The sequence below is a fragment of the Callionymus lyra genome, chromosome 10 (assembly GCF_982586985.1).
Source record: "Callionymus lyra chromosome 10, fCalLyr1.hap1.1, whole genome shotgun sequence".
NCBI lineage: Eukaryota > Metazoa > Chordata > Actinopteri > Syngnathiformes > Callionymidae > Callionymus > Callionymus lyra.
Window position 1 is genome coordinate 15,789,933 of NC_141827.1, and position 12,643 is coordinate 15,802,575.

Genomic DNA, 12,643 nt, shown 5'->3' on the forward strand with positions numbered 1-12,643 from the left:
TGCATGTAGATGACTTCCTCAGCTGCTCCTCTCATGTGTAGGAGTGCTTTACGGTTTATGCTTTACAGACATAATTTCTCCTGGGTCCCCCTAATGGCCTGCTACTTGTGGCTCATGGCCTGAACACCTGACCAGTATGGTGTAGGTCACTACCCCCCACTGTAACCCTATGTTAAGGAAGGAAGGTAGATCAGTATTCCAAGACCCACCTCTGCTTTCCCTTCCTGAGGCATCGGATGGTCGTCCAGAACATCTTCAAAGCCAAAGCTATTCTCCACTGCCCGCTTGGGCTACCTACCGGCTGGTTTAAAGAATAATAAAAAAAGCGCCCTAGGCTTCCTTCTTGAGCCTCCATAGCCTCCATCACTGCTCGGGTCCACCAGCGAGTTTAGGGGTTACTGCTTCAACAGGCCAAAAGACACTCATCAAACGTTTGGTCTGCCATTGTGTTCATCAGAGCCAACTCACCAGTAGGTGTAAATATGTTGTAAGCTACGTCCCTATCTTTACCCAAGTTTCCAAAACATGGAACATGATGAGAGAGCTGCAAAGCCATCATTGAACCGCAGACAAGTCTGTGTTAGTGCCAAGTGCACAGGGGCACCCTTGTGCTTGAACTACCCTTCCTCGGGTCACCACCTTAACTTGGTGGATGGATCTCCCAATGATCGCAGGAGCTATGTCATGAGGGTCATGAGGTAAACAGGTCAAGGGAGGAAGAAACCAGCGATTGCTAGTACCTGGGGGCGGGGGCGTGCACCCATGAGGCCTGGCTCAACATGTGACCCCCTTCCCATCGGGTGTGAGGCTGGATCAGATCACTGATGTAAGGAGGAGTCTGACCATGAATAGATCTGAAAGTAAGAACCAGAATTTTAAAGTTGATCCTGACAGAAAATGGCAGCCATTGAAGAGTTTTTAGGATCGGGGAAATAAATGTGAGTTCTTCTACTAGAGCGAGTCAGAATTCTCGCTGTAGAGTTTTGTATTAACTGCAGGCGAGACAACTCCTTCTTGTTTAGTGACGAAAATAAACTGTTACAATAGTCTAAACGAGAAGACACAAACGCATGAATTCAGTTGGGGATCAGTGAAACAACCTGAACGGTCCTTTGTTATTGGACTTCTTATTGTTCTCTGATAGTTCTCTGACACGTTTAATTTAATTGACACATTTGCTTTTTGAAGTGATAACAATACATTTCCCGGGGTAATAAGTTTTAAATGTGTATTTTTGTGGTCTAAAATAATTGTTCTATATATGCAAATTTCTTATCTTTTTGGTTTCTCATTGATTGTTCTGTCGTCTACCTGACTTCCCTCACAACACCTACTTGACCTTGGCCATTAAAACACTTCAGGGAATAGATGTTGCTTTAAGGAAACCAACCATCAGGTAATATCCCATGAATAATAGAACAGTAAGAGAATCATCGAAAGAAACAACCGACACAATTGATTTGATTAATCAAAGTTCCCTTAAATAATAGATTGAGAGCCGTTTCTCAGAGGTGACTCTTCATGCTTTATTTTCACTTCATGGAGAGATATAGTTGAGTCTCTCATTGAAGAAGTAAATGGGGTCTCAGTTAAGACAAACAACTTTGCAAACAATAATTTCTAAGAATACATTTTTGAGGGAATAGTTTAGAAGACATAAAAAAATGAAAAAAAGATGATGAGTTTAAAGCCTCTTACAAAATAACAAAAACGCTCATCATTTTGCCCAATAAATAATCAAACTAGAATTCAATTTTCATTTTATTTATAAAGGCACCTTTCAGAACACACAAGGACACCACACAGAAAATTAAAAACAACAGTGAAAAGATACTTTTTGAAATAGAGAAGCAGGAGGAGTACAAAGTTAAAAGGCTGTTTACAGGGAACTACAAAAAAACGACAACATCTTAAGACATTTTTATTTGTGCAGGCTTTCCCCTAATTTACTGGTACTCTTGTGTTTGTTTTATGTTGTATTTTTAGAGTTTATAAATGTGTATGTATTTTTAACTTCGTATTGCTTTTGATTGTTCAAGCGCTTTGTGACCCTGGTCTAGAAAGGCGTCTTACAAATAACTGTTACTTACTTACTTCATACCATCTCATCTGCTTATATGGTAGAAATAATTAGTTATGCCTTGGAATACTGAATAGTTCTGGGGAGACAATGAGGTGAAGAATTGTTCTTTCTTTATTTAAAAAAGTTACCTTAAATGTTCAATAATAAAATGTAGCAATAGTTCTAGTTGGTCAATATAGAAAAACAACCACAACAAAGTACGGAGGCCCTAAAATGAACCTTTTTAATTGTATAAAGTCAAGAAATAATTTGCTATTTCAATGAGTTTATGAAACTTTATTTGAAAAAAGAAAGAAGGATGTTTAGTTCCCCAAATGTGCTATAAAAACCTGCATTATTCATTCCATTTGGAGAACATTTGCCACAATTACCCTCTAAGTGAAATGTTTGTTTTAACGCAATTGTTTCCCTATAACATGATAATAATGGTTATACATCTTTTGTATAAATGTATAAATGCTTCTAATCAAGAAACATCTTAAAACATTTTTATTTGTTCAGGCTTTTCCTTGATTTTCTGGAACTCCTGTTCTTGTGTTCTCAGTTTTATCTTGACCTTTAAAGTATATACTTTATTGAATATTTTTTGATTGTTTAAGTTCTTTGTGACCTGGTCTGGAAAAGCGCTATACAAATATAAAAATTACTTACTTACTTACTAATGCATTAACAAAAGTATTTTGTAGTTATTATTCATTTACATTTTCACATTACACTTATTGTGTGAATGCTGGGAAGCTTCCACTACTACTTCTACTACTACTACTACTACCACTACTTCCACTACTACTTTTACTACTACTTCTACTACTACATTTACTTTTCTACTACTTCCACATTGACTACTTATTCCACTTTTTCTACTTTAACTACTAATTCCACTAATACTTTAACTACTACTTCTAATACTACTACTACTGCACAGCGGCCCTAATGACGAATATGCTTTTTTTTCGTGTGATTTCTTTTGGTCTTTCTTTTTTGCTAACAACATTCACAGAATTTTAATGTGGCCCTTGAAATAATCATAATCGCCCCTGATCTAGAGGGGAAGTGAGTAGGATCAGCAGCGCCCTCTGTGGCCCCTGAGCGGTACTGCATCCAACATGGGAGCTCCCTCCCCTCGCCTCCTCCCCTTCAGCTCCAGCCGGAGCAGCATTCCTCTCCTCTCCCGTCCATTCACACGCTGGGAGCCGCCGGAGCAAGAAGAAGCCGGATCAACCCTGGGAAAAAAAAATGTCTCCAAGTTTTTTGGATTTAAAACCAAACCATGGCGAGGATATCTAGCAGAAGGATCACTTAAGCAGTAAGTAAACCGTGTTTCAACTCCTCGGATTGGCGTGTTTTTTTTTGGGGGGGGATTTTAAGGAGAACCGGCTCCAGGATCTTTAGCTTCTGCTGGTGGTTGACTTTTGTTTTTCCACGCGAGTTTCCGCCGATTCCACCCAAAAAATCCTGTAAAAAGGTGCGGACAAACTTTGAATATGCAGCCGCCAGAGGACGCGAAACTTACCGATGTTTGTCGGAGATCCACGATCAAACATTTCCACATGTTCCTCCCTTTCGATCTGGTCCATCTTGTTGAGGGACAACCGTCTGTTGCACCAGGAGTCCAGAACTATTCATTCACACCCTCGTGTCGTTGACGAACCAACAAACAAAGCCTTCAGGTTTATAGAAAACATGTGTCTTTTCTCCTCGATCTATCTATACCACCTTCTGGTCCAGGTTCTTCTAAATGGACCTGAGGGAGGAGTTGAGTGGGGCTTCTTTTTTTGTCTTCTTCTCCGGGGACTCACTACTCGCTTGTTAAACAAATCGATTCCCGTATTAGCGTTGAAATAATTCGAAATAGTGTCGTCCTGTCATTGGATTCTGTTGTTGGGAGATGATGGGAGGATGGAGCTGCTGAGAAGATGCTGATGGATATGGTTCGGAATTTTAATGTCGTTGAATCCACATCCACTAGTCGATGGGTACTATCTGTTCAGCTTTAGAGAGAGAGGGTTACTACCATAAAAAGAGATTCAATGTGAGAAAATATCGATACACTTGTATATCGTTAATATTTTTTTTCTTTTCGACAGCACTTTAAATTCCAAACATTTTTTATTCTATTATTTATCATATATATCATATCGTTTACATTTCAACAAAGTGCGTATAAAAATGTTTTTCCGTTTACGATTTACGTCCAAATATGTTTGTCCATATTTGTGTTGTAATTTAAACCTCTGGCCGCTAGATGGTAGCAATCATTACGTCGGACACCGCTCGAGGAACAATGAAATCTTGGTGGTGACTGGGTACGAGGGGATACATGCAGCTTTAAAGGATGAGGAACAGATGATATCGATACACTCGTATATTGTAATATTTTTCTCACAATACTGTATTGCTATTCGACAGCACTTTGAATTCGAAACATTTTTTATTCTGTTGTTTATCATAGATATCGTGTAGTTTACGTTTCAACAAAGTGCGTATAGAAATAACAGTTTAATTTGTTTTTCAGTTTACGATTTACGTCCAAATATGTTTGTAGATATTTGTGTTGTAATTTAAACTTAGCTGCTAGATCGTAGCAATCATTATGTCTGACACCGCTTGAGGAACAATTAAATCTTGGTGGTGACTGGGTACGAGAGGATACATGCACCTCGAGCAGCTTTAAAGGATGAGGAACAGATGATATCAATACACTCGTATATCGTAATATTTTTTCTCACAATACTGTATTGCTATTCGACAGCACTTTAAATTCAAAACATTTTTTATTCTATTGTTTATCATAGATATTGTGTAGTTTATATTTCAACAAAGTTTGTATAAAAATAATAACGGTTTCATTTGTATTTCAGTTTACGATTTACGTCCAAATATGTTCAATGCAATGAAATCTTGGTGGTGACTGGGTATAAGAGGATACATGCACCTCCAGCAGCTTTTAAAGATGAGGAACGAATGATCCGTCACGATTTTGCCCCAAGTCATGCGGCCACTATATTATTTGACAATATTACAAACATATACTACAGTATAGTAATATATCGTATAGTTTCCACTGTGTTGTGATATCACAAGATTCTTGCAGATACAAATTATATGATATTCAATGTTAACTTAAGGGGTTTTATAGAATGTCTGAAAACCTTCATAATTCAAAATTAAATGACCTGACTTGGTGTTTTTATAAAAAAAAACTACATGGAGTTGCAAGTAGTAAGTGCACAGAGTTTGCATGTGACCAGTCAAGCAGCCGCTAAGGTATTGACAGTTCAATGCAATGACCTGCATTCTCATGTAAATGATGTGGGATTTGAACCGTGACATGAGTGTTTATTTAAGAGGTGGTGCCCAGTCACGGCTTTAAATCATTCACGCACACGGACACCCTGACACCTCGGCAACAGTGGCACTGAAAAGTCCAACTCAACTTTTTACACGGGCGTGCGGCAGGACACACACGGGAGGTGCCGGGCTTTAGGAAAAAAGCTTGAATATGGGCTTTTGAATTTGCTCCGGGAAGAAGTGTAAACCGAGCGTGTTGCCGAGGGACAGTTTTCAACATGTTTGTCCAAGGATTTTTTACGGGGAAGCTGCCAACCCAGGCAGAAAATAACAAGCAATTTGCCTCAATCTTCTCTAATTATGATACAGATCCACACACAATGGAGCGACAATGTCATGGGTTTTTAAAGTCCGACCCGTCTGATCCGGCGGCTGCAGAGCGGGGTTAAAGCTGTGATGTCCAGACTCTGGAATTTGAGCTGACATGTGCACTCTGCACCCCTATGGTTCTTCCTTTGTACGGCCCTACCCCCTGTATAGCATTCCTCTGGAGGGCTCATTGTGCGGCATATTAGGGTCTCCAGTTTGATTGGAGATGGACGACAATGAGTTGTGACTTTGGAATATACAATAAAAAGGTAGAGTCATTTTAAATTGCATTAACTATCAAGTTCATTCAAAGGCAGCTGGACATCTCTTCTAAAACGTTTTTTTGATCAAAGTTCTTCTTGTATAGGTTTAAAAGTTAGTATTTTAAAAGCGAAACAGTTTGAACACCTTTGGAATTGAAACTATGAAAACCTTATCTGGATGTTTGCCACCTTAACCCATAAAATCAGTATTAAAAATATGGTATAGAACATTTTCAATGCGTACTCAATTCAACTCGCCATCTGTCGTTCTGTATACGGTCGCACAAGGAGGTCAACATCTGATTCTCTTTCTTTGAATCTGAATATCTAAACCCCTTCTTTAAATGTATGCTGGTTAGTACTAGGTTGATAACTTTTTAACCAAAATACGTTGATCTACATCCCCGGTATCACTTTTCCTTCTGACCAGCGTTGCGTGTTTTTAGCATCTTATCTTTCTTCCAAAAGTGTCTTCAGTTATCGTTAAGATTATGGAAATTAAAAGTCTCCTCAGAAACCTGTAAGGAACTCGTACTTCCTGCTAGCATCTTTCTACAGTAGCTACTCGTCCTACTTGTCCAACTGGAGGCTTTTGTACTTTTTTTATCCGGTGTCAAACTGGTCCAGAAAAGGGCAGAGACGGTGCAGGTTTTTGTTCCAACCAGTCAAGTGCACATGAGTTAACGAATCAGGCGTCGGCTTATACAAGCAACACCTGACCGTTAATCAATTGATTAATGTCTTCAGACGCCTGATTGGTTCAACTATAATGTGCTTGACTGGTTGGATGCAAAACCTGCAGTGGCTCGGCCCTCTTCTGGACCAGTTTGACACCTTACAGTATTTAGAAAAAAAAAACTTCAACAGACACATTGTTTAAAGTTGCCAAAGGTACAGTAATGTCTCATGTCCAGGAGCCACGCTATTATCATTCCATCGCCGAATTAAACAGAGCTCTTTTCACCTGTAGGAAGCAGCAGAATATCAATAGCAAAACGCTTCCTTCAGCCTTCATTTTTTGCCCCCCCGAAGCGCCGAGTCCTCAGTCAGATTTTGAAGTAGTTATGTCAGTGTGTTGGAGTTGCTTTAGTTTATACACTTTTTTTCCTACGCATGATTGAGAGCTTCCCGAGCACCACGCGCTGTAATGCAATATCTGCTTTCATATCATAGCCGGTGGAGACGGCATGTTTTTATTACATAAGTTTTCATTTGTGTCACTCTCGATAAAGAGGTTAGTGCGAGTGCAGGAGGGTTTGCTTGTGCCGGGTTCTCTCTCTTTTTTTTCTTGCCTTGCTTGTCTCTTCCCTCACCTTTTTCTCACCCCTCATGACAACTTTCAACATATTGTCACATATATTTAAACGTCGGATTTGAAGCATTTTTACAAAGATCTTTTGAGCGTTTGTTGCTAAAGGTGATGAGGATGGCAGCTTCAAGACACGCCATAAAGGTACTTGGGTGATGCATTTTTGGTGGAAATCTGCAAAAAAGACATGCATATGTCGTATATTCTATGAAGCAAATTGTTGAGGAATCTAGCTGCGTGCCTGGTGAAGACGTTTTTGGGGAAAAAAGGAGGATCTTATTTGGCTCGCAGGTTTTATTTAGGTCCCAAAAAAAAAAGGCGCCTGAATTAGAAAAGCGGTGGATTTAAATTGAGAGGCTTTGTTTGTTTTTGTTTGATGCTCTGACCCCGTTCAAAAGAAAGTCTTTGTTGCATCTCTGACTTCACTTGTAGCTAAATAAAAATGACGACCGCTGAAAGCGCCGAAGCAAATTCCTCCATTTTTTTTTTCCTTCTCTTTTCTTTATCTCTAAACAAAGCAGCCGTAGTTTCCATTTCTCCCATTTGCTCATCTGAGTGAACTGTCTGTTATGTATAATTAATTTTTCTCCTCTCTCCCGGTTTATTTTTATCGCCCACTTTTAACCATTCCTTCAAAGGACCCCTCCCCCCCGCTCCGGTCCTCCACATCGCCTACTGAAAGTGACAGCTGCTTGGGTGAGGGGGAAGCTTTTTTTGAAGCAGGCACTAAAAAGGCCACTCACTCAAGATGACTTGGAATGGAAGGAAAAAAAAAATCTTTTTTGACAGTATCAAAAACATTTGTGCTAATCTGGCCGCAAATTGAAAATAAGCCCTCGATTCATCTGTCTGGCATGTTGGAAACATGGGTTACATATGTGTGTGTTTGAAATAGTCTGGTTGGAATTTAAATGGATGACAGAAATCACTGTCTTGACACGACACCTGGACGACCTGCTTTCCCTGGTAGCACTTAATAACATGTATTTTTCTACTCGTGCTTGTGAAAGTCCTGCAAGCCCGACAAGTAATTCATGTTTAAATTAATTATTTATTAAGTTTCTCTTGTGTCACCTGGCTAAAGAAAATGCATAACTATCTAACCACTAGGGTTGTGTATTGGCGGGAATCGGGCAATATTTTACATACCATGGTACAGGGACAACAATATTATATTGGAAATGCAAGGCAATACTATAAGAACAAGGATGTATTTGTAGTATTGCTTGAGTACTTGACTCTGGTGTTGCAGAATTTAAAGACCACATTACTCTTGAAAAGGTTGTAAGATGCTTGAATGTATCCTCTCATCCTCAGTCATCGCAATCCATTGTTTCTTTAGTTGTGCATTCCTTTAGGGGCTGAAAATTGACACTCTAAGATTAACAAACTCAACAAAAGTATTTAAATTATAAGTCTAATTATTTCATAGAAAACACACACTGAAATGTAAACCATAATTTAAAAATAAAATATGATTTGAAAGCACAAAAAATGGATGCAGTGCCGTTGCAAAACAGTGTAGTTTAAACACAGTTTCCTTGAAAGGGAACAAGAATAATTACTGAAGTTACTGAATAAAATATTTGTTTAACATATTTGTCATACTAAACATAATTTAACTAAACCAGAAAAGCTCAATCTGCAAATATAAAGTGTTACTAGGTACAATTGCCAAAAAACACCAGTTTATCAAAATATGAAAAATTAATCGGTTTTCGGTACTAAGCGCTCTGCCCGTTGAAGTACATAATTTTCCTTAACCAGTGTCAGTCCAGGCTCCTTGAAAAACTTCAGAAAAGCTTCCCCTCTGTAAAAGATATTCTTTTGTCCCGTGTTTCTTCTGAAACAATTTTCCATGAATACATTTCACCGTCTGCCAAGACCTAGTCCACACTGAGATTGAGTTGCAATTTTTTTTTTTCAAACGGGCTAAAGATACTACGCTGACCCCGGTTCCCCACCTGACCCAGTGGCCTTGAGTCGAAATCCCGGCGTCTTCCAATCCGATCTTTGGCACAGCCTTATCGTATGGAGTTTCCTCGCTGGCATGCTAATGTTCTTGTCAGCATTCTCTTCGTACCCTCTCCGGCTCCTTCTGCCAACTGATATGCGGCGATGTTTAAAAATGGCATTGAAGATGAGTTTGACTCGCATATTTTAGCGCGATACTTTCCTGCAGGACGCCGCGGCGTTCGATAATAATCCAGCTGGGTCGATACACTTTTAATTATTTCTCAACTATGCTTTTAACTTTCTGTCGGTGCCCGATGAATACATGGACCGTTTACCTGCTGCAAACCAAAATGTTCATATTTATTTACAAATGATACACTTTATACTCATGTCTGTGAAAGTCCTGCAAGAACGACTACAAGTGACAAGTAATTCATGTTTAAATTAATTATTTATTAAGTTTCTCTTGGCTTAAGAAAATGAATAACTATCTAACCACTAGGGTTGTGTATTGCCAAGAATCTGGCAATATTTTACATACCATGGTACAGGGACAACAATATTATATTGGAAATGCAAGGCAATACTATAAGAACAAGGATTTTTGTAGTATTGCTTGAGTACTTGACTCTGGTGTTGCAGAATTTAAAGACCACAATTACTCTTGAAAAGGTCGTAAGATGCTTGACTGTATCCTCTCATCCTTAGTCATCGCAATCCATTGTTCCTTTAGTTGTGTATGACTCCGTTCCTTAAGGGGCCGAAAGTTGACACACTAATATTAACAAACGCAGTGAAGTATTTAAATGGTAAGTCTAATTATTATTATCTAAAACACACATTAAAATGTATACCATAATTAAAATATAGATGTAGTGCTGTTGAATATCAAAACAGTGTTATGAAAAGATATGCCTTACAATATTTTTGAATTTTCTTTTAAACACAGTTTCCTTAAAAAGGAACGAGAATAATTACATATTTATTTACAAATGATACACTTTATTTCGTCCCTTTTTTGTAAACGATCATCATCATGGGATTTTGAAGAAAGAGACGCAATACGGGTCGTGTTTTTGTGAGTTTTGTCATCAGAAATTGAGCGCCGTCTGCACGGAAACGGTCTCCGCTCAGTTAGACGAAGCCTACTGGTTGTTTACCGTGCTCACTAGAGTCTGTCTGCCTCTTCAGGCATGTTTGGCTTGTTAATGAGAGGCGCAGTGTGAGCGAGGAGGCGGCACACTTTTGGGTGTGTGGCTGTGCATGTATTTGCATTAAGATAAGCGGCAGCGTCGGTGTGCATTTTGACGGCGACTGGATTCGGTTCAATTTGGAAAAGGAGGCACATGTCGATGTGTATTGCGAGGTTCACTCGTTGCACATGTGAAGAAGAAAAAGTCTGGCATCGCGCTCATTTGTTTGAGTAATGTGCAGCATCCAGGCTTGCTCATTTTTTAGAGTTATTCACAGTCCATATTTAACAGGACTTTCATCTGCCATTCGTTCCTCACACACAGTCATGTGGTTTACTTTAAATATTCTCCGAGGAGGATAATCCGTCATGGATTTTTGAAAGGGTTCTTTCCGCTCTGTCAAAACGGCAACAAGTAATTTGTTAATCATTGGTCTAGTTTTAGTCTATAAACCCAACATTTTAGCATGAGATAAGATGCAACACCAAGACCAGGACATCTTTTTTTTCCACAAGTTTTCAAGGCAAAAATGGTGAAGAAAGAGGTTTATTTCTCAGAAAAACTACCGTCTTGCATACATAGTTACATTACCTGATCGGACTTTCAACTTATGTGTGTAGATATAATTGAAGGTTCACACTTTACTGGTTAAAACAGTGCTTTTTCAAGCTTTTTTTAGTAGAAGTGTAAGAAAAACATTGTTACACTCAAACATCGCAATGGTTTTTATTCAGAATACTGTATCGATATTAAACGGCACAACAGTATTGATTCTTATTTATTAATAATACAATTGTTTTTCCCATCATAAAATACAATATATAGATCTTTCCTTGTCTTGGTCGTCATCTTCATAAAGCCTTACCCACGCTATGACAATAGTAAGTAAGTATAGGTTATTTGTAAAGTGCCTTTCTAGACCAAGGTCACAAAGCGCTATAACCATCAAAAGAATACATGCTTTAAAAGATCAAAACACAAGAAAATCCCAGAAAATCAGGGAAAAGCCTGCACAAATAAGAATGTCTAAAGATGTTTCTTTAAGGAGTAATTCTTTAAAAGAAACTGAATATACTGTTGTTCCTACAGTATTGCAATATACCGCAATGTATCGCATTCTTTACCCTGTATTGTGATACAATTCTTCAGATTCTGCCCAGTACACACCTCTAGTAGTTATGGTATGAACTAGCCTTACATTTTCTCCTCCCACAAGCATGCAAACTCACAATAGAGGTTATGTTTAATTGATCATGTATGGTGTGTATGACCCAGTTTATAAAGGATAAACCTTTACCAAGTGCAGAAATGATGACACTTCCCTCTGAAATCTCTCTACAGGTGGAAGTAGCAGGCGGGGGGGGGGGGGGGGGGTTTAAACAGCTTCTACCCTAAATCACTTTATAACACTTCCCAACCTCTCACCTTCTTGCCTTTAAACTCTCAGCTGCCGCTTTTCAAGATGGGGATCAAGGAGGCCTGTCGGGGCTGTGTCTGGAATTACAAATGATCGGCAATGAGTCGGAGAATGACCCTTTAAACCGAACCGTTGAATAGAAAGATAACGTGGATAACTAAGCGTGTCTCAAACTTTTTTTTTTTTTTTTTAGTTTTACTATTTTCATGTAGTTTCAAAACTTCTCAAGTAACATTCCCCGGTTGAAGAAGAGTATATGCGTCCTCCCCGTCTTATTGTTAACAGCCTAGCTTTGTTTCTCTTGTTTCCCCCCTTTTCTTACAGAGTGAAGAGGTAGAAGTGATGAGTAGCCCGCCAAGGCCTGACCTCTATTGTCCGTCGCCATTGTTGGATCGCATCACATGTCAATCACTGGCCGCATGTACGAGAGGCTTCGTCACATTTCACTCATTCCACTTTTAACACGACTTGTAGATCTTTATCCAAAGGTTTGTGTTTAGATTTGACAAAATTTAGGTTCCTCGATTCTTTTGGACACAAAAAAACCTGTTGCAAGAAAGTCCTGAAGAATCACCGACTAGTTGTTTTGACTCTCCTCCCTCAGTGGAAACATGTGCTTAAAAACCATAAAACCTGTTTCCCTCCCTTTTCCTTCCTCGGATAGCTTGTTAAGAAGAAAACCACTGGGCCGCGTGTTGTGCTGTGAATGCTGGTGACTTTATTCTTCTAGCAGACACTGGTTTACCTTCTTTTGCATTGCCT

At 39.0% G+C, this 12,643-nt stretch overlaps 1 protein-coding gene across 2 annotated transcripts in view; it reads left to right on the forward strand.

The window, feature by feature from the left end:
* Nucleotides 1-3,260: 3,260 nt before the first annotated feature.
* The window catches only part of plxna1b (plexin A1b), a 182,102-nt gene continuing 172,719 nt past the window's right edge, over nt 3,261-12,643 (forward strand). For both annotated transcript variants that reach the window (XM_087801302.1, XM_087801303.1), the window contains exon 1: nt 3,261-3,389. The gene's annotated coding sequence lies outside the window, so the exon portion shown is untranslated. The remainder of the gene's footprint in view (nt 3,390-12,643) is intronic.